General features: G+C 44.0%; 1 protein-coding gene and 1 long non-coding RNA gene across 47 annotated transcripts in view; both read right to left on the bottom strand.

Moving 5' to 3' along the window:
• Positions 1–25,814, bottom strand: part of KCNMA1 (potassium calcium-activated channel subfamily M alpha 1) — a 779,318-nt gene that overhangs the window by 468,285 nt on the left and 285,219 nt on the right. The gene's annotated exons all lie outside the window — the stretch shown is intronic.
• Positions 14,302–16,920, bottom strand: LOC129480978 (uncharacterized). The gene is made up of 2 exons (XR_008657207.2): positions 14,489–16,920; positions 14,302–14,398 (listed from the first exon to the last, which is right to left on the bottom strand). It is a non-coding gene; the product is annotated as an uncharacterized lncRNA (long non-coding RNA).

The raw sequence follows: 25,814 nt of genomic DNA, 5'->3' as shown, positions 1-25,814 counted from the left end.
CGGTATGCAGATGCTGACTTACCAGATCCAATTTGGGAAAAAGAAGAGGGTAAGAAGTAATATCTTCTGTGGGGATTCTGGTGGTAAGGATGGGCACAGAAGCAAAAGAGTGTTTCCTTCTTCTCCAGAACATCTGGCTTCATCGCAAGCCACTGCGGGCTACTGGAGTAGATGAAGAACAGACAGCATGGCACCAACTGGACACTGTGCCCACTCTCCAGGCCTGTCCATACCACCCACAGTAGTGGAGTGGCCACTCCAGGGTCAGGTAGATATGGCTTCCTTCCCAGCTCTGCCAATTCCCAGCTGAAAACATTCTTAAACTTTTCCAGTGTCCTGTAAAATGGGAAAACCAGACCTGTCCCATTGTATCCTAGTGAGAATTACATGATGTCATGCCACTAAAGTACCCAGTACCAAGCCTGGTACGTTATAAACATCCAAGAGCCTAGGTCTTAGCTTCTTCACCTAGCATGACACCTCTTCCACCCAGCTCACTATACCACTGTGAGATGATAAAAGCACACAAGCCCTGTCAATGCTAAAATATTTATGAAGCTATAGAGAATATTTTTTTTAATTTTCATCCTGAATGTCTAATTTTTTTCTTCTGTATAGAGACAGGGTATCACTATGCTTCCCAGACTGGACTCAAACTCCCATGATTCTCCAACCTTAGCCTCCAGAGTATCTGGGTACCACCATGCCCAGCTTGTGTAAGAGCTTTTTTGTCACATTCTCAGCATTCCTAGATGTATGCATCAGGACTTCAATTCATGCATCTTCCTGCCTACAAGTGGATTCTGTTGGTAGCTGGAAAGCCAGGCTATGGTGGAGGCAACAGAAGGAATACAGGAGTCCCCTTTCCTAGCCTCCAAGTTATCTGGGTTGGGATACTACAATTTTAAGAGTATCAAGGAAGGAGCTGGACAGAGGAACTTCTGAACACTCAGTATAGCTCTAGACTCTCTCTCTCTCTCTCTCTCTCTCTCTCTCTGTGTGTGTGTGTGTGTGTGTGTGTGTGTGTGTGTGTGTGTGTGTGTGTCAGAGAGAGAGAGAGAGATTGATTTTTTATTTTGAACTGACTAGGTGCCACCCCTTCATTACCATGCTGATTTAAACTGTCAAGACTGCAGCCTAGCCTGACCACCGAGGAGCAAAGACAATAGGAAAACAGAAGGCGACTCAGGATGCAAATGCCTCATTGTTACAGCACAATAAACAGATTCACCCTTTTGCTAAATGTCAAGTTAATATCCTTTTGGCACCAGCTGTGCCTCTCCCCTCCTTCCAGTGAGTCCAGGCTCCTGGAAGTCTGCCCTTCACCAGCCACCTAGGCTCAGCACTGGGCGTTGAGGAGAGCAGGTGTGGCTGGCACAGTAAATGCAAACACAACCAGTCCAACCGCAAAGGGGAATCAGCCTTTACATGGAGTGATATCCTGGGACAGCCTCAAGCTCTGACTTTGGGGAGCTCTGGGCTTTGGGCTACAGCTTGGGTCACTGACTAAGCCAGGGGATGGCACTAACAGATATTCTCCGTGTACTTACTCACAAGCCAAGAACAGGTAGGCAAGGAGGGAGAATAACCTCAAGGCCAGTTACCAACAGGCTCCAAATGCATTTCCCATGGATGCCCACTGGGTACATCCCCACACCTCCCTCCACCAAGTCCCTATCCATTCTAACTTCTCATGATCGCTCCTTTCTGCCTTATCTCTGCATTGACATTGACACTGTTGTTGCTGGGGGGCTTTGTGGTGCTTGCCTCTGCTGCCCCAACAGGTCTCCTTGTCGCCACACCATTCTCCACAGTATCTGCAGAGTCTCCCCAATTAGATGATCTGGCCAGGTCACTCCTTAACTTGGAATCCTTCTGTAGCTCCCTCTGGCTTTTAATGTAAAGCCAAACTCTTAGCAAGCCACTGAGGAATGAGTTTGACCCCATTCCTCTGAACTCACATGGTCCTTTGAGTTTACCCTTTGCCCAACCCTTATTATCCAGGATGCGGGTTGAATGTTTTGGTGTCTTCTCCCCCATTCCTAAGGACAGGAACCATGCCTCTTACCTCTGCACACCCAGTGTCTTACATGGGGTCTGGAACAGGAAATGTGCTCAGTAGTGATTGGAAGCCATTTATTCCTTACTCAGACCTCTCTACAAATTGTCCCTGAGTCTAACCCACAACCTCCCTCACTGCAAAAATCCTTCAGGTTGCTCCTGACAGGACTGCCTTCCTCATCTCATTGTTTTCTCTGTCCTAATCACTCTTTGGAGCTTAGCTCAGGTTCCCCCACAAGTCTCACCACCATGAAGCCTCTACACTGTTTTGTCTTCTCTAACTGCATCCCCCACGTGGAACTTCATAACGGTAGGCTTGGTAATAGTTACTTTACACTTCTGAACCTCATCTACAAGGATGGTTCATAACAGATTTGCCATAAATTTTAAATTATGATGCAATATAAATAAAGCACATAGCACAGAATCTGGCACACAGCAAGTGCTGAAAATAGATTTGTCTGATGGTGAGGACGAGCGTGGTGATGGTGCTGGTGACAGTGATGATGATGATATCTCTCTGTTTTATATTGCAAGACCCAGAATGTCAATTCCCTCTTTGAGGGAAAGGGCCACCGCTTATAGTGGTCTTGACAAACTTCAAAACATATGGCCCAATGCTTACTTCTGGTGGAAGCTTTACTGATCATATTAATGCTATTGATAATATTTTCATGTTATTGGTATTAATCACGTTACTAGGGAAAAAGCATTGGATTCAAAGTCAAATGCAGACTTTCAGTCCTGTTTTTCCACTCTGGGCCTCAGCTTCCTTAGCTATAAATAAATGAGTTTTCCAGAGTTTTCCAGAATGATCTAGTCCTTTCTAGCTATTGCTAGTCCTTTCTAGCAATGATAATTATGTGGTTATTAGTGAGACTAGTCCACACCAAAGTAAGCCTACACTCCATCCATATGGGTCATCCCTCCCCAGTATACCTGGGTCCCAAAATGCAAGCACACCATGGGGAAATGGAAGAAATTGGGACTTATGTCATCCAACCAACAGAATGCCAGTCCTCACTTCAACACACAAATGTTTTCTGTTTTAAAGTCTACTCCAGCAGCACTACAATTGGCACTCCCCCTCCTAGTAGTGGGTTAACAGCAGATGTTGCAGCAAAATGATCCAGACTGGAGGTGCTTATTAACCCTTCCACACGGCATACCCATTTTTGCTTCTGGGTCCACACTTTCACACCTAAGACAAGTTCACCCGCCATCCCTGTCATCAAGAGCATCATCACCTTCTTGTCTAGACAAGCTTGAATCCCAAGCAGAAGAGGAGACTGAGCATCATATCTTTGTTGTTGTTGTTGTTGTTGTTTGAGATGGAGTCTCACTCTGTCACACCCAGGCTGGAATGCAGTGGTGTGATCTCAGCTCACTGTAACCTCTGCCTCCCAGGTTCAAGCGATTCTCCTACCTCAGCCTCCTAGGTAGCTGGGATTACAGGTGCCCACCATCACGTCCTGCTAATGTTTTATATTTTTAGTAGAGATGGGGTTTCACCATATTAGCCAGGCTGGTCTCGAACTCCTGACCTCTGGTGATCTGCCTGCCTCAGCCTCTCAAAGTGCTAGGATTACAGGTGTGAGCCACCTCGCCTGGCCAGTATCAAGTCTTATCGAGTATCAACCACATCCTCCTATAAGGTGAGAAATCAGACCCCACTGTAAGGTAGGACTGTCCACAATGGTGTAAAGAGCCATCTGGGAAATAAATAGTAAATAGCCCACTGCAAAAAAAAAGTTTCAAGACAGACAAACCTGGCTTCTCTATGTATAGTCTGTGTGATATTAGGTAAGCCACTTAAATGCTCTCTCAGTTTCCTCTACTATAAAGTGGGGATTTTTATGTCAACACAACTCCAGGAAATGGGCTTTGAGTATAATGATATTCACAAAGCACACAAATAGGCACTCTGAAGAGGTCAGCCCCTCCCTTTCCACCCTGAGGACCTTGTGGGAGTGCACACAACATGACCTCAAGGTAAAGTGGGACTCTGCTCCACTGTTTATGACATAACTGGGTTGTCTTGCACACTTCAAATATCTGTCTGTGTCTCATTTTCTTCATCTAAAACTATTTATATCCTCAAGATTTGTTGTTGGGAATTAAACAAAACAATACATGCAAAACAGTACTTGGTGCACAGTAAGCACTCAATAAATATGTAATTGTCATCACCCATGTTATCATCATCATTTAATGATGCTGAATAACAAGTAAGTGCTTATCACTTCCTTTAAATCTTGGCACCAACCACACTAAAATCTCAGGCAGGCAGGTCAAACTGCAAGGCAGAGGGCCAGTACTGTCAAGTCCCAATGAGGCCACAGGACCAGTTACCCATCAGCAGATTATCCTTGGAAAATGTTCAAAGCATCATCCACTCTGATGTCAGCAGGTGTGTGCTCAGGCAGTGCTAGTGTGACATCCTATAAAAGTCAGAAAAAATGCCTCAAAGAAGATAAACTGAGCCAAGAACACAGGCGTAGCTTAACTAAAATGTGTGTCTACTCAGACACCTTGGCCCCTGTCCGTGGTCCTGAAAGAGACAAGTGGACAAAAACTGACGGGTAGTCATGACTTTTATTTTTCCCTTTTGCAAATAGTTGAAGACCTCTTCTGATGCAAATGGTATCAACAAAAGATAACAGAAGAAAACATATATGGGAGGTCATGACTTCTGAGACATTTCCAAGGAGAAAACAGAAAGACTTTTTGGCATCAAGTTCAAATAAACAAAATTACTGAGAATAAATATATATCTATATTTTTTTGTTTTTGTTTTTGTTTTATTTTGTTTTTTTAAGATGGAGTCTTGCATTGTCACCCAGGCTGGAGTGCAGTGGCATGATCTCGGCTCACTGCAAGCTTCACCTCCTTTACCTTCGTCTCGGCTCACTACCTTCACCACGCCATTCTCTTGTCTCAGCCTCCCGAGTAGCTGGGACTACAGGCGTCCGCCACCACATCTGGCTAATTTTTTGTATTTTTAGTAGGGACAGGGTTTCACCATGTTAACCAGGATGGTCTCGATCTCCTGAACTCATGATCCCCCAAAGTGCTGGGATTACAGGTGTGAGCCACTGCGCCCGGTCAATATATATCTATATTTTTAGTAATTGGGCTTCCCCGCCTCTTATGCCCCTGACTCTAAAATCATCAAAAAACCCTTCATAATGCGTACCAGAAATAACACAAATCACTTGTGTGGTCTTTGGCTACTGCTATGGTCTGAATGTTTTGTCCCCTCAAAATCCATATAGTGAAATGCTGTCATCCAATGTGATATTAGGAGGCAAAGCCTTTGGAAGGTAACTAGGTCATGAGAAGGATCTCTCATGAATGAGACTACTGTCTTTAAAAAAGAGATTCCAGAGGGCCCTCTTGTTTCTTCTGCCATGTGAGGACACAGCCAGAGGACCGCCATCTATGAATCAGAAGGCAGGCCATCACCAGGCATGGCATCAGTTAGCACCTTGATCTTGGACTGCCAGTTTTCAGAACCGTAAAAAATGTTTTTGTTTCAACCACACAGTCTAGGTATTTTTGTTATAGCAGCTCAAGTGAACTAAAACACCTCCCCTCTGTTGGTTTCGATAATAAGAAATTGAACAACATGAATCTCCTACCCTGAAAAGAATTTAATTCTTCTATTCCCTCATTTATTGCAAAGACATGACAGAAAATATTTAGTAGTAGCAAGGCTCTGAGATTTCAATTCTAACCTCTGATTCCAATCCTAAATACGTCACTAATCAGGATAAGACCTTGGGCAAATTGCTTCACCTCTTTGTCCCTCAGTTTATTCATCTATAAAAATGATAACAAAAATAATACTTAGTTCATAAGGTTATTATAAAAATTTAATGAGATAATGCACCTGAATAGCTTAGAAAGTGCTTGCCACATTGTACAACCCCAGTAAGAACAAATGTTAATATTATAATTAGTTTTATTGTTATTATTATTGTTGTTGTTCCAAATTAGACATAACCACATATTGGTTTACACAGGTGCCCTTTCTTTGTACTGTTTCTAATATCTAACCCCTTCTATCCTCTGCCTGAGAAAACTGTGGACATATAACGTAAGAGCTGAAGAAAGTTTGTTCACTCACTCACCCACCCACTGAGTACACCATAAAAAGAATTCAGAAATTTCTTAAAATGGGAGACAGTAAAAACATAACGGCCACAATTCCCAAAAAGCTGCAGAGAGTTTATACACCCTCAGTCCACATCACAACAGAGCCACTCTCCACTCCCTTACCCAGCCATGCTTGGGGCCACCCCTACTCACTTCCTCATCATTCTGTCAGTTTTAGAGGAGCCCACGGGGCTCACACAAGCTGTGCAGATCACCAAGGTCAGTATCTCCATTGCCTTGCTTCTTGGAAGAATGTTCAGTATTAGTTTAGTGTTCCCAGCCCACAATCTAAAGCCTCCAGGAGTCAGGATGAAATACAAACAATGGCAATGACCCCTCCTTATCTGGAACTCACAATAATTTCATAAATACTGCTATGCACCTTGATTCCTTCAGTCTTCTTAACATCCCTCCAAAGCAGGCGGTTAGTGACCTCCCCATTATACAGAAAAGTAGCTGAGGCCTAGAGATAGACATGACTTGCTAAAATTCACACAGCTATGAGTGAATGGCAAAATCAGAACAGCCCAGGATGGCTCCTTCAGGCAGCAAAGTTTAGTGGGAAAAGCAGCCAGGGAGAACTGTACTTGAATCTTACCACTTACTACCTATATGACCTCAATAAAGTCACTTAACCTATGAAGACTCAGCTTCCTCACATGTAAAATGAAAATAGTATTTTCCATTCAGGATGCTGGGGCGTGCAATAATGTGGGAGAGCACTGAGCCAAGTGTTTGGCACAGAGATGGGATTAAATAGGAGGGTGCTATTGTTATTATTACTATTGTTAGGGGAGCCCCATTCCCTCTCCAATGTACAGAGCCACATGGAATCTAAACTGAGGAGGCTGTAAAACACACTGGCTCCAATCAAACTCCAGTGTCTTTCCCCCTGCCCCTCATGTACCTGCCAGCCACATGCCTGAACAGCAGAGAGCTCAATCATCACATGTGGCTTATCTAGAGAACTTTTAAATCCCACACTGGCCTGGCTCACCCCAGCTGGCATACTCTCAGGCCTCTGACACTGGCAGCAGGTCTGAGCATGAGGAATACAGTATCTAATCTGAGCAATAACTTGCTTATCCTTATATTTAATTTATACAAAAGTGCTTTATGATATATGGCATGATGGCAACAATGGGTCAGTGAAACATATGAATTTCCATTAAACATATCCATTTCCATAAACAACCATTCCTGTCTTGACTAGGTAGAGCCAGTAAGGATGAAATGATGCTGAAGAGGAAGGCAGTGAAGGGTATTTTATAAATATCAATATTCAAATACCACTTAAGTCCTCATATTTACTTAATAAATATGACAATGGGCCAGGCACAGTGGCTCACACCTGTAATCCCAGAACTTTGGAAGGCCAAGGCAGGAAGATCACATGAGCCCAGGAGTTCAAGACCAGCATGGGCCTGTCTCTACAAAACCTTTTTAAAAAAAAAAAAAAAAAATCAGCTGGGTATGGTGGTGCATGCCTGTGGTCCCAGCTGCTTGGGATGCTGAGATGCGAAGATCCCTTGAGTCCGGGAGGTCGAGGCTGCAGGGAGCTATGATTGCACCTCTACACTCCAGCCTGGGCAACAGAGCCAGACCTCATGTCTAATATATGTATATATATAAAATAGGTGACCTGTCCCCTGTCCCAAATTGCCCTGGGGAGCACTGCAAAGCCTTAAAGAAATAAATTGGGGATTATCTGCTTGTTTGGTTACCCAAGCTGCTACTTCCTTTTTGTCTATAATTAATGAAATTAGACCATGCACATAGATGAGATCCACTCAAGTCTACAAATATTGACAGCACTAGATATACATTTTGAGGCCCTGAAAATGCAATGAGGAACAAGATACAATCCCTGTTGTTAGGAGGGCACAGCCCATTGTGGGAGACAGATTACAGAGCATTTACAGTACGATGGGCTGAGTACGCAGGGGTAAGGGAATACAGAGGAGGAACATGTTTCCTGAATTTGGGGCCCAAAGCTGAGACCTAAAGGGTGCACAGGAGTTGGCCAGGGCATGAGAGGAAAAAAAGGAGAGAGAGTTGCTCTGAGTTAATGAAACATTTGAGCAAAAAATCCATTTGTAAACAGAGCTTGGGGACCTCAGTGCTGCCACTGAGTGACAATTCATAAATGCAGCAACTCTCAGCCACCCACCCAACATTATTCTGTGCTTGATCAAGAGCTGAAGCAGCCTCCAGCTGCTGCCACCTTCTGCCAGCAGTGTTAGTTCCATGAGGGCTGTTCTGCCCATGGATCATTGATGATCTGTTGTCCCCTGCACGCACAGCCCAGAAACCCCACCTCCCCACCTGCTGCTGTTACCCTAGTTGACCTCCTGCCTCCCTGGGTGGCAGAATGGACAGCCGTGCCATCTGCTTCCCTCCCCAGAGCACCAGGCATGGAACACTGGGGATTTATGGGGTCACCAGGCAGAGCTAGGAGAGTTTTGCAGTGGTAGGGAACTAGCAGTACACTTGAACACATCCATGGGATCACAGCAAGGAGGCCAGACGAGATAGGATAGGGATTCAAAGGAGAAAAACAGAACCACAGAAGTACACAGCTCTCAGATGAAAGCCACTTAATCAGCCTCATCCCATTTTCCAAAATTCAGACTAATTCAGAGAAACACTGGACTTATTTAGCAGTATCTATACTATAACACACATATACATGCACCTATGTGTTAATCTAATTAGACAACTTTTCTAGTTCTAAAGGTGAAATGCACGAAGAGCAAGTTCTTAGGTTATTTTCTCTTTAAGCAAGGGGGACTCTTACATCCAACACATGCAACAGCTATTTAGCAAAACAAACACATGTTTTCATTCTACTTCCTGCCTGGAGCTCCAGAATGGCCTCATCTGGTCAAGGAAGGTCTCGCTTCTGCCAGCCCATTCGAGAAGGCAAATAGCAATGGTATAGATGGCATAGAGCAGGATGTGAGTCCTATACCTTGGATTGCCCTGGACAGAGGGCCTACTGTCTCCTCTATTTATGGACCAAATGGGTGAGAAACAGCTTATATCAAGAATGGCCTGGCACACGCCTGTAAGTCCAGTACTTTGGGAGGATTGAACCCAGGAGTTTGAGACCAGCCTGCGCAACATAGAGAGACCCATGTCTACCAAAAAAAAAAAAAAAAAAAAAAAAGAAAAAAGAAAGAAAGAAAAAAGAAGAAGAATGGCCTGGCAAATAACCCAAAGTCCTCTCAAAGCTACATCACTATAAACGAGTTGCATGCTTATAATTCAAAAATAACATTTGTGCCTAAATTCAAACTAACACATTTTAATGGAATGGCAACATTTTTAGGCCTCAACTCATTCTGGGCTCAAAATAATAACTAGAACTTCATAGCATTTGCTTGTGGAACCCATATTCCTTGAGCGGTATCTCCCTAGGAAACAGCTCCAGTATATCCTGCATTAGAGGATATTTCAGATGAGATGCACTTGTGTTGCCTCAGGCTACTACGGAGTGACTCCGCAGCTGTTGAAGTGTTGACTAATTGAGGATCTACTTTAGAGAGGATGTGAGTGTGATGGGTAATTGGCACGTTTTCCTGCTTCTGAGAGTAAGCTGTGTGCTCCTTGGGAGGTGAAACCCATTTCCTTGTCTCACCATGGGTTGAAGGACATAATAGGATTTCAGTATATGCAATTGTTGAGTGAATAAATGAATAAAGAAACAAATTAGCTGAATTACTGAAACAATAAGATCAAATAAGCCCGCATAGATTTGTTCACCTTCCTCACATGCCCCCAGCCTGCCCCAACCACACCTCCTGTCCTTTGCTTTGTTTGATTTTCCACCAGGCTGCTTATTATACTATCAGACACGTAAGCACTTTACTTGGAAATGTGTTTATTTTCACATGCTATGTAAGGTCCAAAGGGCATGGATTTTTATCTCATTCGCTCACCACTCTACTCCCACCACCTAGAACTGGTCCCTAGCAAGAGTTCACTGAGCATTTTGTGGGGGAATTCATTGTAAGACTCTTTAAGAATCCCTCTATCTCTAAATAGAAATGATGGAAGATGTTTTTGTTCTGTGTATCAAGGGCCTTTATATATGTAAATTAATCAAAAATTAAGGTGTATTTGAGGGCGCTTGTTCTTAAAAATGTAACCATTCCATCTTGCACTGTTTTCTTACAAAAATCTTTGTAATTTGGCCCCAATAGTTATTATTTTGAGCCCAGAATGAGTTTTGATCTTTATTACATCATCATCTTCTTCATTACCACAATCATCACTACCATCACTGTTATCATTCACAATTACAGAAAACATTTACCAACTGCCTGCTGAGTACAAGGCATTTTGAAAATAGGTGTTTGGGGGACAGAAAATTAATGAGATGCTGAGGTCTCTGTTCTCAAACTGCCCATCTAATGCAAGCGTTGAGACATATTTACACATGAAACATACACTCAGTGTCAGACAACGGGTTGAACCAGTTCTGTCTGACAGAAATATAATAATGAGAGCTATATAGCTAATTTAAATTTGTCTGTTACTCATATTAAAACATGAAAAATAAACAGTTAATTTTGATACTATTTTGCATAACCCAATATATGTAATATATTATAATTTCAACATGTATCCAATATTTTTAGTTTTATTAATGAGATATTATTTTTCTTACTTAGTTTTGGAACATGTATGACACAGCACATCTCAATTCAGGCTAGCCATATTCAAGTGTCTAACAGCCATATGTGGCTACTGGCCACATATTGGACCCTCAGGGTTAGACTAAAGGATTTTCAGAGTACAGAGGAGGGGAACATCTCAGTGGGCAGAGGAGTATGGAGAAGTTCCCATGAGAAAAGCCTCTCCCCTTCCCTCCTTTTCCTGCTCTTTCCTTCCCCATCTTCCTCCTCCTCCCGTGCTCATCCTTATGGAAGCACAAGTGGTATAGTTGCAGGGGTACATAGGTGTCCCAAGATGAAAACAAAGGGAAACCTTGGGCTTACCCACTGAGAGTCCCTGTTCCAAACTGCCTCTTCTTCTCTTTCTCCTAGGCACAGCCAAGGAAGGTTAAATCCCATTCCATCACTAATGAGAGATCTGCCCACAAGCACCAAAATAAGATTCCTCTGATCTTAAAAGAAAAGTGTGTTTGGGCTTTAGGAAACCCTGGGGACTTAGAGTTGTTCTCAACCCTAGCATGCATCAGACTCACCTAGAGAAAAATTTAAAAGTAAAGATGCCACAAGCATACACTCCCAGATTCTGATTTAATTGGTCTAGAGTGAGGCCTAGGGACGTTTGCACCTTTTTTAAAGGCTCCTAGGTGATTCTCATGTGTATCTAGACCTGAGAACTGCTGGGCTGGGGTGTAGAAATTGCAGAGTGGAGGAGAGGAAAGAGTGGCCGGTTGGCTATGATGCCATTAACCACAGCACTCAGCATCACACTTTATGTACCCTTTCTCGTTGGATCCATATGATAACCCTGTGTGACTGGTACCACTAACCTCATTTTACAAGTGAGAAAATCAAGGCCCTAGGAGGTTAAGTAACTTTTCCAGGGTCACACAGTTAGCAATTGGCAAAGGAAGAAATTCAAGCCCGTTCAGGTCTGACTCCAAGACCCAAGCTCCTCACTTCGTATCACCCCTCGTCCCTCCTCTTCATCAACCTTGCCCTCCATTTCCACTCCACCAATCTTGGTTCAAGGTGAGAAACTGGGATGGGAATGAGAGGATGAAGAAAACTAGGTGAGATGCAGGGACAGGTTGGGAAAAAGTAGTAATGCATACAGCAGATGCAGGGGGAAGTTGGGAAAAAAAATAGTAATGGACACAGCAGCAAGGGAGAAACCTCCTTCAGAGATGGCCAGCATCTCATGGATATTTTTTTAAGTGCTAGAGAGATTAAGTTTTGAAAGGACACATGCAGGGGAGGGTGCTGATATTGACTACGAGACTTGTTTGGCATCATGACAAGGAAGAAGTGATGAGAAAAGGTGTCCCAGAAAATTAACCATTACCTAGCTTCCACAGAGGATCCTGCCCTAACTAACAGATAGGCTAGAAAGAAGGCTACAAAACAGAAGACAAAGAATAAAAGAGCTGTACACAAAGATATGTTCTTTTTCTGAGGTTTCATACACTGTGAAATTTCCAAGTAGTGAAAAATTAACTCAATGCTTAAAAAAAAAAAGATGAATGCAAAGAAAGAAAAAAAAAAAGAAAAATCTGGCAATGTTGGAAGAGAAATCAGTCTTGCCTGACAGTATTTAAATTGAATGTCTGTGAGCATGGCCCACAATTTTTAGTGAAAGTAGAAGCTATTAAAAAGTCGATGCACAAGATTAAAATTTAGAATGCTATTTTAATAATACCAAATTCTACTCAATTACAAATGGCTGTCATTTTTAAGCTCCACCAGTTTGAGAACACTTGACTGATGGCATTGGGAGCTGAGTGATGGGAAAATTGAATTCGGCAGGTCCAGCTCAGCTGACACAGCCAGAGAGATGAACACTCATCCTCAAAGAACTAAGCAGACCAGGCTAATGGACCTCTTAGAATCTGTTTTCTCATCTGTAAAATGGGACTTACAATATCTGCCCTACTGAAAGGAACAAGTGTGATGGAGGGTGAATGAACCATTGTCCAAAGCATTGTGAAGGTCAAGAATGCATTGTGCTCCTGCTGTGGGTAGAGCCTGTGCTAGGTCACAGGTCATCTCTTTCTGGAAGCTTCCCACATCTCCCAATTCTTAGAAAATCAGCAAGTAGTTGGACTAGTCAGTGCTGGGATGAGAACATGCTCAGGATGTTCCAGAACTCAGAGACAAGTCATCTGTCACATCATTAGATCCACCACCTTGTAGGATTGGGAGTTTGCTCTGTGTACCTAGCACTGTGCCTGGTATACAGTGAGTGGATCCTCCATAAGTATTTGTAGCTGCCTCATTCAACAGGATCTTGTCCCTCATGTTTTGACTTTAGATGGGATGACAAATATTTACCAAGCACAATATGAGTACTGATGCAGAGACCATCCGAGCATTACAGAGGAAGAAGAAACACTAGGCCGGGCATGGTGGCTCATGCCTGTAATCCCAGCACTTTGAGAGGCCCAATGCCAAGACCAAGGCACGCGGGTCATTTGAGGTCGAGTTCCAGACCAGCATGGGCAACATGGTGAAACCCCTTCTCTACTAAAAAATACAAAAATTGGGCTGGGCGCGGTGGCTCACGCCTGTAATCCCAGCACTTTGGGAGGCTGAGGCGGGCGGATCATGAGGTCAGGAGATTGAGACCATCCTGGCAAACACGGTGAAACCCTGTCTCTACTAAAACTACAAAAAATTAGCTGGGAGTGGTGGCAGGCGCCTGTAGTCCCAGCTACTCACGGAGGCTGAGGCAGGAGAATGGCGTGAACCCAGGAGGCGGAGCTTGCAGTGAGCCAAGATACCACCACTGCACTCTGGCCTGGGCGACAGAGCAAGACTCTGTCTCAAAAAAAAAAAAAAAAAAAAAAAAAAATACAAAAATTAGCTGGGTGTAGTGCTGCACACCTGAAATCCCAGCTACTCGGGAGGTTGAGGCAGGAGAATCGCTTAAGCCCGAGAGGTGGAGGTTGTAGTGAGCCAAGATTGCACCACTGCACTCCAGCCTGGGTGACAGAGTGAGACTCTGTGTCAAAAAAAAAAAAAAGAAAAAAGAAAAGAAACAGAAAAATCATTTCAACTGGATATTGAAAAATCATTTATTATAATCACTGTGGTCATGTTTAATGCTGTTGACAAATATTTCCTGCTCTTCACATCCTAGTCATGCAGCAGGATTACATTTCCCTGCACCCTCTGAAGTTAGGCTAAGCCATGGGTCCTACACTGGCCAATGAAACATCAGCAGAAGTGGCGTATGTCCCATTTTGGCAGAAACTTTAGGAGCTGTGCACAGTTCTCCATGTTTTCTTCCTGCAGTATGGCAAATGGAAAGACTTGTTAAAATGAAGAATCTTGGGGGAAAAATGGCTCCAGAAGCAGGGGTTTCAGTACAACCTATACAGAACATGAAGCACGAGCGAGAAATACACCTTTGTTGCAGAATCCGACTGAGATTTGGGGGCCATTTGTTATTGGCGCCTCTCTTTACTAATGCAATCATGTCAGGAGGAGCTGCAGCAAAGTATCTGTAAGGGAAGGGGTGAGTGAGCCTGAAGGCTCTTGAGAGTGAAAAGGAAACGGGACTCGAGCCTCTCTCTGGTCACAGACTCAGCTACCTTCTTTCAGAGATTTCCTCCACAGGGATACGCTGAAAATGCCACTCAGGTTTCAGAAGCCTCTGAGTGAGGAGCCCCAGACTCCTGCCTTTTATATCCCCATCTCCCACCCTCGTGCCTTCTGGAAATGGTGCTAAGTATAGCTGAGTTGGATCCCTGGCTCAATACTACATCACAACCAGAGGGGAGGAATAAACATGCCAGGGTGGGACTTTTTATCTTTGCCTGGAATGGCTCTGCTTCCATCTCTCTCAGCTCTCAACGAAAATCCTCCCCTGCAGCCAGAGGCCCTTACAGACCCTAAGCCTCTGCTCCTGCTCTTCTCCAGCAGGTGCTGCCTCCCCTTCTCATCTCTGCATCTGTCTGTCCTGCAGAGCTCAGTTCACACCCCATCTCCTCCAGGGAGGACCACTACAGACTCCAGCCTATTCTGTGCTCATCCTATGAGCTCTGAACCCATCTGACACTCAACCATGCCCTGTCATCAGAAATAGTGCTAGCTTGTTCATCTGGGCAGGTTGGATCTCTTCAAAGGAGCGAGGAACCCCTAAATCTTGATGATGTCATTTGTGAAATGAGGCCCCTGCTCTGACCACTCAGAACTGCCATTGGGCATCAGGTGAGTTGTCAGACCTAAAGCCCCTGTCTTGGTGCCAAGTACATAACAGGTGCTCAAGAAATGTAAGACTCTTCTCAATTCCCTTTGTCTACAAGACAGTTTGACAAAGTGGGACCAGCTCTTCTCCTCCCACAGTAAGCCCAGATGTGTCTCTAGAGATGTGTCTCATGCATGTATTCTCAATGGGGGCAAAGTCTCCTCCAGGATGGAAGACATTGAAAAGTGAAAAAACATCCTTTATGTATAAACACAGATACATATAGAGTACACACACAGACATACAGTGTATCTGTGGTATTAAAATCCCATGGAGGGGGGTAAGGAAGTGTTTCTTTAATGCTTAGAAAAGCTCCATAGGTGTGCAATAAAGGAAAAAAAAAAAAAAGGCAGGCTCTTCCATGCTCATCTCGGCTGAGCCTCTTATCACTTGTCTCTTATATTTCCTCTCTTGTATGTCTTCCAAATCAATAAAGTGATATGTTAGAAAATTCTGCCAAACCCACATTTCTCCCTCCCCCACCACATTCCCAGCCTCTCTGCTCCTGCGCTCATCTAATCTGCTGCCTTTCCTGGGATGTGAGCCTTGCAATTCGCTACAGGGAAAGCAGGCACTGGAGAGCTGAGAGACTCCAGTCTTGGTTTTCCAGACACAGCAGATGTGACTGTGTTTGTACCTACCCCCAGCAACACCATGGGGAAGCAGAGCTAGGCACTCCTGCCTCACCCCACCTCCCCACCACCCAGCTTGACTCAGAATGGTGCCTCAAGTCAGACCTGCCTGCAACTCCCAAGAGAACTAAATGTTTCCCTCCACTAGGGGAGGGTTACTGGTGGGTTTTGGCTTAGGCTGGTTTGTTGGAAGGTGGCAGACACTGCAGTTTGGCTCACCCAAGGTGTAGTCCAAGCTTGCCTATCCTCGAAGACAGAAAGCTGAATAACCACCTTCCAGCCTCCCTTGCAGCTATGGGTGGCCACACCACATATTCTGCAGGGGAAGATGTCTGATAAAAAGCAGGAGGGAACAGCTTAACCTGATATTGCCCTTCCCCCTTTTCTTTCTACCTTGAAATGGACCCAAAGTCTGAAGCTCTCCATCTGTCTTGCAGCCATGAGTGAAAAGCCAAGGGAATCCTGACATCCTACAGACACTAACCTTGACATGATGTAGCAGGAGCACTAGTGCCAGAACCCTACATCTAGACATCTACTTGTAGGAAAAAATGCTTTTCTCTCTGTTACATGCAGCCCAAGGAATCCTAACACAGAAGTCAAGAGTGACAGGCACAGACACATGAAAAAATGCTCATCATCACTGGCCATCAGAGAAATGCAAATCAAAACCACAATGAGATACCATCTCATACCAGTTAGAATGGCCATCATTAAAAAGTCAGGAAACAACAGGTGCTGGAGAGGATGTGGAGAAATAGGAACACTTTTACACTGTTGGTGGGACTGTAAACTAGTTCAACCATTGTGGAAGACAGTGTGGTGATTCTTCAAGGATCTAGAACTAGAAATACCATTTGACCCAGCCATCCCATTACTGGGTATATACCCAAAGGATTATGAATCATGCTGCTATAAAGACACATGCACACGTATGTTTATTGTGGCACTAATCATAATAGCAAAGACTTGGAACCAACCCAAATGTCCATCAATGATAGACTGGATTAAGAAAATGTGCGCATATACACCATGGAATACTATGCAGCCATAAAAAAGGATGAGCTCATGTCCTTTGTAGGGACATGGATGACACTGGAAACCATCATTCTCAGCAAACTATCGCAAGGACAAAAACCAAACACTGCATTCTCACTCATAGGTGGGAATTGAACAATGAGAACACCTGGACACAGGAAGGGGACATCATGCTGGGGCCTGTTGTGGGGTGGGAGGGAGCAGGGAGGGATAGCATTAGGAGATATACCTAATGTAAATGATGAGTTAATGGGTGCAGCACACCAACATGGCACATGTATACATATGTAACAAACCTGCACGTTGTGCACATGTACCCAAGGACTTAAAGTATAATAAAAAAAAAATGCAAAAAAAAAAAAAAAGAGTGACAGGCATAATCCTTACCCATCCGACTTCCCTGGAGTCTCTTTATAAACACATCTGTACTACAAAACAGAATGACTAGTGCTTCTCAATGTCCAGGGTGCAGGGAGACTTAGAGATGCTCTGCCATGCTTTAGGTCCCAGGGTCATGGCCTCTCTGCAGGACGTTAAGCACATGGGCTTTGCAGTCAAATTGACCTGGATTCTAGTCCTAACTCCTCCACAAAGTGTGATCTTAGACACTTCACCGTTCTGTATGTCCGTTGTTTTCACTGTAAAATGAAGTTGACAACAGCACTTACCTCATAGAATTGTTGCAAAGATTAAATGAGATATGTCACACACTAATCTCAGTGCCTGGCACATACTACCTTCTCAGTACGTGTTAGCTGTCAAGATAATTTTCCACTTTCCCTTTCTGGGTCTAAGTCCTTCTATGAGCTTGTCTGTCTCATTTCCCAATTATTTCTAGTGTTTTCTCATTTCCTTATCTCTCTAGCTCTTTCCTTATCTCTCTAGCTCTTTCCTTATCTCTCTAGCTCTTTCCTTCTCCTTTCTCTGTTTCTCCATCTCTCTGCATGTGTCTCCATTTTTGTCTGGCTTTTTCTCCCTCCTCCCTCATTCCCATTCAGGTTTACAGTGGAGAAACACAGCAATTTGCCTAATTTTCCCTCTCCCAGGTCAAGAGAAAGCCCTTCCCAGGCTCTCAGTCACAGTCCCTTAGACGTGGGTCCCCCAGGTCCCCCCTTGTGTTCTGAAATGCCAGTGATAGGAAGGGGAGGGGACAGTGATGTGGTCTCCTGCCAGGAAAAGTTGCTGAAGGTTGAGGCTGGTGAAGGGGGTAGTGAGAGAGAGGCCTGCTGCCCTGCCTCAGGAATCACGTCCACTTCTTGACTGGCTTTAGCAGCTGAGTCTAAAAGCTTTGGAAGGAAACGCTGGGTCCACCACTGGCTCCATTCCTGCCTCCCTTTCTGGCCTGCCCCAGGATTCCTTGGCAGAACTTGGAATTTGGTATAGTCAGGGACAAACTCTTCTCTCAGATGCTTACTGTTCCAAATGGAAAGCAAGACCTATGTGCATAATCCTAACCCACCATGGACAGACCCCTCTGCCTCCACAGCACCCAAATGACCCTTCTGGTGAGGGAGGCAAGTCACCAGCAATAACCCACAACACTTGCCCTGCACTGATGCTGCTCTAAAGGCTTTTCCTGTGCCAACCCACTGACATCCTTGCAGCTGCACCAAGGAACAGACTCCTCTTTCCCCATTTTACAAATGTCATGGCACATGGGGGTTAAGTGATATGTTCAAGGTCACACAGTTATAAATGGCAAAGACATGTTCCAATCTAAGCAATAACAACAGCAATAACAGCAACAGCAAAATAATATTAAGATAATTTTAATGATAAAAACACAATGTAGCATTTATTGTATGCCAGGCACATACAAGTGCTTTGCATCTATTAGCTCATTAAATCTGATGCCTACCCTGTGAGATAACTACTATCATTGTCCCCATTTTACAGGTGGAAGGGAAGGTCAAGGGAAATTCAGTCATTTGCCCAAGGCCTCGATACCATAAGAGTGTGGATTCAGGGATGTGCATGCTGCAGTGGCCAAGGCCCACAACCTTATGGGACAGCTGACCACCCAACCCCCAGCCAGATTCCTACGAGCCCCAGGAGTAAACACTCCCATGAAGAGTCAGCTCAAGCTCACCTCCAGGCTGAGACAAAGGGTCACCAAGGACTGGCCACCACACGAATGCTTCTCCTTGGTCTTAAAAAACATGAAAGGTGCTATTATCAGAAGCCAAGCCTGCTTGCAAACTACAGAGGTGACACGAGGTAAATTCATTTCCTTCCTGTCAAGAGAAACTCAACAAGGGTATAATCAGAAGCTAATGTGTGTACTGTGATTGGGCCCATCACGGGGTGGCACATAATTGAACAAGTTCTCCATGCCTGGAGGAGCAGAGCCGAGCCCCACCACTGGGAAGTGTCACTCATCTGGCCAACACACATTGGTTTTTAATAACATTATGGAAATAATGTTACAGGGCTGTGGAAAGGACAGAAGCTTGAGGGGCAGGGCCTCATCAGGTCTCTGAGAGCTTTGACCTTGAGAAAGAACCTTCTGGTCCCATCCAGAATAGCCACTTTCCTCAGGGATCTCTCCTGTAGGCTTTGTGGATTTATGTCTCCTGGGCTTAAGGAACAGGGCTTGGTGTGGCTGAACCTTCTTGCTGAATGGATCCCAAGGGACCCCAGGTGAGCATTGAGGCCAGGTTCTCAAGAGACTGAAGGGGGTCAGGCGGTTACCAGATAGAGGACAGGCCTTTTGCTTCCCCAGTAACTGTTGACAATGGTAATACCTCCATGGCCCCTACTATGAATCAGATAATTTTCTGAGGACTTTATGTATATTAACTCATTTAATCTGAAGAACAATTCATGTGATAGGTATTGCCATTGTCCTGATTGTATAGATAAAGAAATTGAGGCACAGAGAGGTGAATTTATCTAAGATCACATAGGTGGGAAGTTGTGTTTGAACCCGGGCAGTCCATCATCCTAACCATACTCCCTACTGCCTCAATGAGCTGACACAGCCCAGCCCTGATAAAGGGGGTGGCAGAGGGGAGGGGGATGAGGTGCCTTCCTGGCTATTGGCATTCATTTCATTCACATTTTTATCAGGTACCTCTTTCGACCAGATACTGCTGTAGGCACTGAGGATACAGTGGAGTATAAATAGATAAGAGTTATATTCTAGCGAGGAGACACAAATCCCATATAAATGTACAAATAAGACAATTTCAGAGAATGCCAAACACAATCAAGAAAAAAAAACCAGGAGGTCATAGTGTCCGTGGCAGGAAAAGGTAAGGAAGTTATTTTAGAGAGGAGGAAAAGGTAACTTTAAGAACCAGAGACAACTGTTTAGGAGAAGGCCTAGCCAAGACTGAATAATTCATGTGTTAAGAGGTTTTCAATCACCTACCAAATACAGGAAGGAACCAGTCATTGAGGCTATTGAGAAGCCAAGAAGTTAGAGACCTATGAAGACAAAGGCAGCCTGGGCTCTGCTCCACCTACCCACTCATGGGCCTAGGCATCAGAAGCTCCACCATCTTGCACTGCAACCCTGGAAGCCACAGTCTCTTCAGTGCCATCAGGGAAGACGGCAACTGCACCACCACACACAGGCATCCCCTGCCCCAGCCCAGAAGGGATGCACATCTCTTAGCGCCTCATGTCCTGCCTAACAGTGGAAGCTGGAAATTTACAGGAGCAACTGGAATATTCATAAGCCTAACTGCCTCGGCCACCAGCCCACAAAGGACACTAATGGAGACAGCAGAGTTGCGTGAGGGCTCACGAGCTACTCAGCTAGGCTGAGTAGAAAGTAAGCCGTCAACAAGCAGGGAGTTAATAGGCTTTTCCAAATGAATGGCCCTTAATTTCCATTCATTGAGAGGTGAGGGATCAGGTGAAGGAAACGAGGTGAAAAGGAGGATTAATCCATCCATCAAGGACCTTGGGTACTGAAAACATGAAAAGATGAATTCATTTGTGAGCCATACTGATTCACTACCATGAGAAATAATTATCTTGAAGCTTATTTGGTCCTAAAATCAATCTTTATTTAACCGTACTTATTTTTGGTGGTTCATCCTGCTTGCCTCTCTTGGAAACTCAAGAAATGCTTTCTTTAGTTTTTTTTTTTTTTGGGTAAATTCCAAAGACTTGCGTATTTCATATTTTTCAACAGGATGATCGTTGTGTAGACTGACTGTCTTCCCTCTTCACTGGTCCTCTCTATCATTGGACCTCACCCATAGTAATCATTCACTCCATGATCATCTTCTTTTGTTTCCTGCATAGCACTCATCACTACCTTAAAGTATTATTTATTGATTTATTATTTTTTTATAATCTGACTCTTCTACTGTAATATAAGGTGGGTAAAGACGGGGACCTTGCCTGTCTCCGTTGGCCACATCCCCAACACCACACCAATCAAGCAACAGACTAAGGACACAGCTAAATAAATGAACAAAAAGATACTAATAACAATCACGTGTTAGTCTTCATAACAATCTCCATTTATTCTTTTTGATTATTCCCATGTTACTAATGAAGAAATGGAGGCACAGGGAATAATTCAGTAACTTGCTCAAGGTTATACAGATATTGTAAAACAGCCAGGATTTGAACCCAGGGAGTTTGGGTAGAGGTTCCATGCTTTTTTGATGTAAATATTTAAGGAATATTTGTTGATTGAATGAATAATAAATAAATGAATGGCTTCCTTGGGTTTCCTGCCTTCTTTCCCAGGGTTATTTGCTTTCAACTTTCACTGGACCCTCTATGTGTCAGGCATGGTCTTAAATTCTCTTCACACATTATTCAGTTGAGGGTAGTCCCATCTACCATCTCTCCATAGCATCGGTCCCAAGCCTGGTACTTAGAACTGCCCTGCATTGTCAGGCTCCCCCTTTGCCAGGTGGTGCCTCCCTAATCTGAAATAATGGACTGAGTACCTTCAAAAGAAAAATTAAACCAAAGATCAGGAGGAGATGCTTCTGACTTGGTGGGTCTAGAAGACCGTGGCCTCCCTTGTCCACTCTGCCCAGAAACTGAATCCCAGAGAGATGAAGTTATGGGTTTCATACCTGTGTCCGCCCATCAACCCAAGGGACAAATGCCAACACAGAATGGCAGAGAGGGAAGGAAGAAAGTGTTTTTCCTAATTAATTGGCTCTAAAAGTGGAAAAGAACCAAGTTGGGTTATTATAGAAGCATAAGCATCCGACACAGGTCTTCAACTGCCATGCAAATACCTACTACTCTGCACCATGCAGTTCCCATGGTTTACTCTGTTGTGATGTAACTGTGCATGTTTCTACCTGAACCCGTTGAACACAGCTTTGTGCTTGAACCTTGACCAATGCCTGGGACACAGCTGGTGCTCAATAAATCATGATGGGATAAATGAATGAGGGATCCCCATTCTCCTGCCTACCTTGGCCTTGTCATCATCTCTCACTTTTGCAACTGCCAGGTAACACCTAGCTCTATCCCCTTGAGCCATCCAAGTCTCAGACACATTCATGTGCTGACTGACCTTCCTGAAAGGGATGTTTCCCAGGACCCTGAATCATGGAAAATAGGAATATCATGGTAAACATTGCTTTAATTGAACAGTGGAATCTATGATAGTCTTCATGATGAACCTTGAAACACAAGAGTGCTGCAGTAACCATCCTTCCTGAATTGTGGAACTTCACAGACTCAGGTTAGCCCCAAGTGATGCTTTGCTGAGCAATTTAAAACCCAATCATGCAAAGCCAAGTGCTTTCATGTTTGAGAAACAAAAACATTTCAACTGCTCAGCACATCTAAATCAGTACTCCCTTAACAACCCACCTTGGTTCCTCCCCTTGATTCTGAAAGCCAATTTAGTAAGAAAAGCATATTAATAATCTTGCCATCTCACTGGCCTTCCCTCCCTCCCTCCTATTCCAGCATCTTGCAGCTGGTACCTCGGGTCATCTGTTCTGTTTTCCTCCCTCAGGCTGAAGTGCGTCCACGGTTTTGAAACTGCTAACTAGAGTTTATATGGAAAATTCAGATTAGAAACAAATTCAAATGCACTCTCTCATTTTCCTGTAATACACTGGGTTTCTTCCCCCAATCAGCTGGAAGACTTGCTGAGTACCTCCTCATTGTGTCCTGTAGGAAAGTGTCTCTTCTGGTCACCTTGACTGTTAAGTAAACAGACTCATTGGGGTTGCTGTGTCCTGTGACATTGGCACAGACTCTGACCCCAGCCAAGTATGCTCATATCAATGGGCCACCATCTGTGGCAGAATTACCGGACCCAAGACTAAATTTGATGCATCTGTCCTGGTGAAATGGCATTATACTTCTGCCATATTCTTCTGGTTCAAGAACATTGTCCTCAAGCCCAAGGGACAGCCCTGTCCAGCATAAACATGATTAAAATGCCCATTGCCCGACTGCCCTGCTGATCAAGAAACATGGCCAAGCACAGAGTCTGCAAGCAGCTTGCATGTGGGTCTAAAGAAGAGGAAGGGGGAAAGTGTTTCCAGAAAGTAAGATTGCCAAGGTTTGAATCTCAATGTCACAATCTGGCTTTATGACCTTGGGTGAGTCCCTTAATCCCACAGAGCCTCAGTTTCCCCATCTGTAAAATGAAGAGTACCAATATCCTGATGTGTTGTGAGGATTACATGAGATCGTTTGCATAAAGCACCCTAGCAGAAAGCCTGATACAGTGTCACTGGGAGCTAAGATTTACCAGCACTCATCATATACCAGGCCTTGTGCATGAACCCCACCTATGTTATGTCATTAAGCATCACTGCATGCATAAGAAATAGGTGTTACCATCCCTATGTTACAACAGAGAAGACTGATGGTCAGAAAAGTTAAGTAACTTGCACAAAGGCAAGGAGGTAGAGATGAGTGAAATTAGGATTGGAACTCATGACTCTCTTAACCACATGAAGAGAATCCAAGTTGAAGGTGCCTCCTACCAACGCTGAGATGAGGTTCATGTCTGTGGGCCCCTGTCTGAGGCTGGTTGACAAGCAGCTTTAGAGAGATGCTTGGGGATGGCAGGCTTGGAGCCAGAGGCCAGGGTTTGACTCCTGTATGTGCTGTGTGACCCGGGGCCTCTTTACCGCTTGGGTGTGCTTCACCTCCTTCCTCCATAAGACAAGCACAACTGCATCTTCCCTGTAAGACTATCGGGAATAAAACAATAGGGCTTTGTGACCTTTGACCTAAGGTAGGATTCTTATACTACCCCATGCTCTATGACATGATAAGAATACAGTACCAACACTCAGCACGGTGTTAAAAGCTTTCAGCAAATAATAATGGATACTAACAATAATAGCTACCATATATAGAATACATTATATTTCAGAAACTGTACTAAAACCTTAATTAAAGCACTTAATCCTCAATGCAACCCTATGAAGTAGATGCTTTTTATTATTCCCTTTTACAGATGAGGAAACTGAGGCATGTAATGATTAGGTGACTTGCTCAAGGTCACAAAACTAAATGCTGAAAACTTGCAATTCATGTGGTTGCACCAAAACTTTATTGAAAGGATTGGTCAATCCAAGTGAACAACACATCTGGACTGTGCCCCATAGAAACAAGCATTTTAGTTTCACTAGAATCACTGGGATAAAAAGAGGCAAGCTAACCCCTTTACTACAGGATATCCATGGTCTTTAATATGTAAATACAAGGAAACCATCAAGAGGGAGATAGAGTATGCAGCCTTTCCTGGGCTTTGAGGGGCAACAGTGTGCTCTGACATACGATTCGAGATGCACCAAGTCTGAGTCATTTACTCTAAATAGAACAGCCTTCCATTGGCTGTTGGAAACACAAAGTAAAAACCAAAAGAAGAGAGAAAGCAAAAGTGAAGAGCCCATTGTCCTCGATCCTATATCTTTTGTTCTCTGATTCAGATCAGGAGAGGTGTGTCTGCCTGCAGACCTGGACACCCGCAAGCCACATGCTTAATGAAGGCCCACAGAAGTCCCAAAAAAAAGATAGAACCAGGGAAAGGAGGTCAGCCTGGAACAGTCCTGAGAAGCTGAGACCCAGCCCAGAACCTACTGGAATCAATAGTCTTTAACACAACTGTGACATTCACTTGGGCTGCTGGGATCCATCTTGAAAGAAGAAGGTTTGTATATTTCTGCTCTTATTCCCCACAGGATCCAGAAATATATTTCTGTAATTCTTTTAGCTGATAAGTATGGAAAACAGAATTTTAAATATTCCAATAGGGACCTGACAGAACAGGGCCATCTTCATTAGCTGCTGAATTTCCCAATGACTCCTAGAAATTGACACAATTAGACAAAATTAAGTGCTTCTGTCCTGAGGATAGGCTGCCACTGTTCTTTAGGGCATATGTTTGCAAAGGAAGGTGCTGGAATTCCTCACAAAAGCCACATCCCTTTCCCTCTCACACTCTTTCTCTGAGCAAATCTAAAATCTAGTGCCAAATTCCTTGGAGCTAATTCTAAAACCAGGAAAGCTTTTTGTAAGATTATGAAGATTGTATTGGACTTTGAAGTTGAGTCCCTTTGCTTAGCAACTTACTTTCTTAATGCAGTCCCTGCATTCTCCTTGCTATGGTCTGAATGTTTATACCTGCCCACCCCCAATTCATACATTGAAACCTCATCACCAATGTAATTATAATAAGAGATGGAGCCTTTGGGAGGTGATAACGTCATGGAGACAGAGCTCTCATGAATGAGATTCATGCCCTTATAAAAGAGGCTCCAGAGAGCTGCTTTGCCCCTTCCACCATGTGAGGACACAGCAAGAAAGTGCCATCTATGAACCAGACAGCAGGCCCTCACCAGACACCAAATCTGCTGGTGTCTTGACCTTGAACTTTCCAGCCTCCAGAACTGTGAGAAATAAGTGTGCTTATCAGCCCCCCGAGTTTATGGTATCTTGTTATAGCAGGCCAAACAGACTAAGACATTCCTCCATCCTCCCATTGACGGGGCAAAAGGATAATATTACTTCCATTTCTATGGTGATTATAGAAACTCAGAC

This window comes from Symphalangus syndactylus, chromosome 4 (genome assembly GCF_028878055.3).
Source record: "Symphalangus syndactylus isolate Jambi chromosome 4, NHGRI_mSymSyn1-v2.1_pri, whole genome shotgun sequence".
In the NCBI taxonomy this organism is placed as follows: Eukaryota; Metazoa; Chordata; class Mammalia; order Primates; family Hylobatidae; genus Symphalangus; species Symphalangus syndactylus.
Note: the sequence above shows the minus strand (reverse complement) of the source record. Positions and strands in the feature narration are given on the sequence as shown.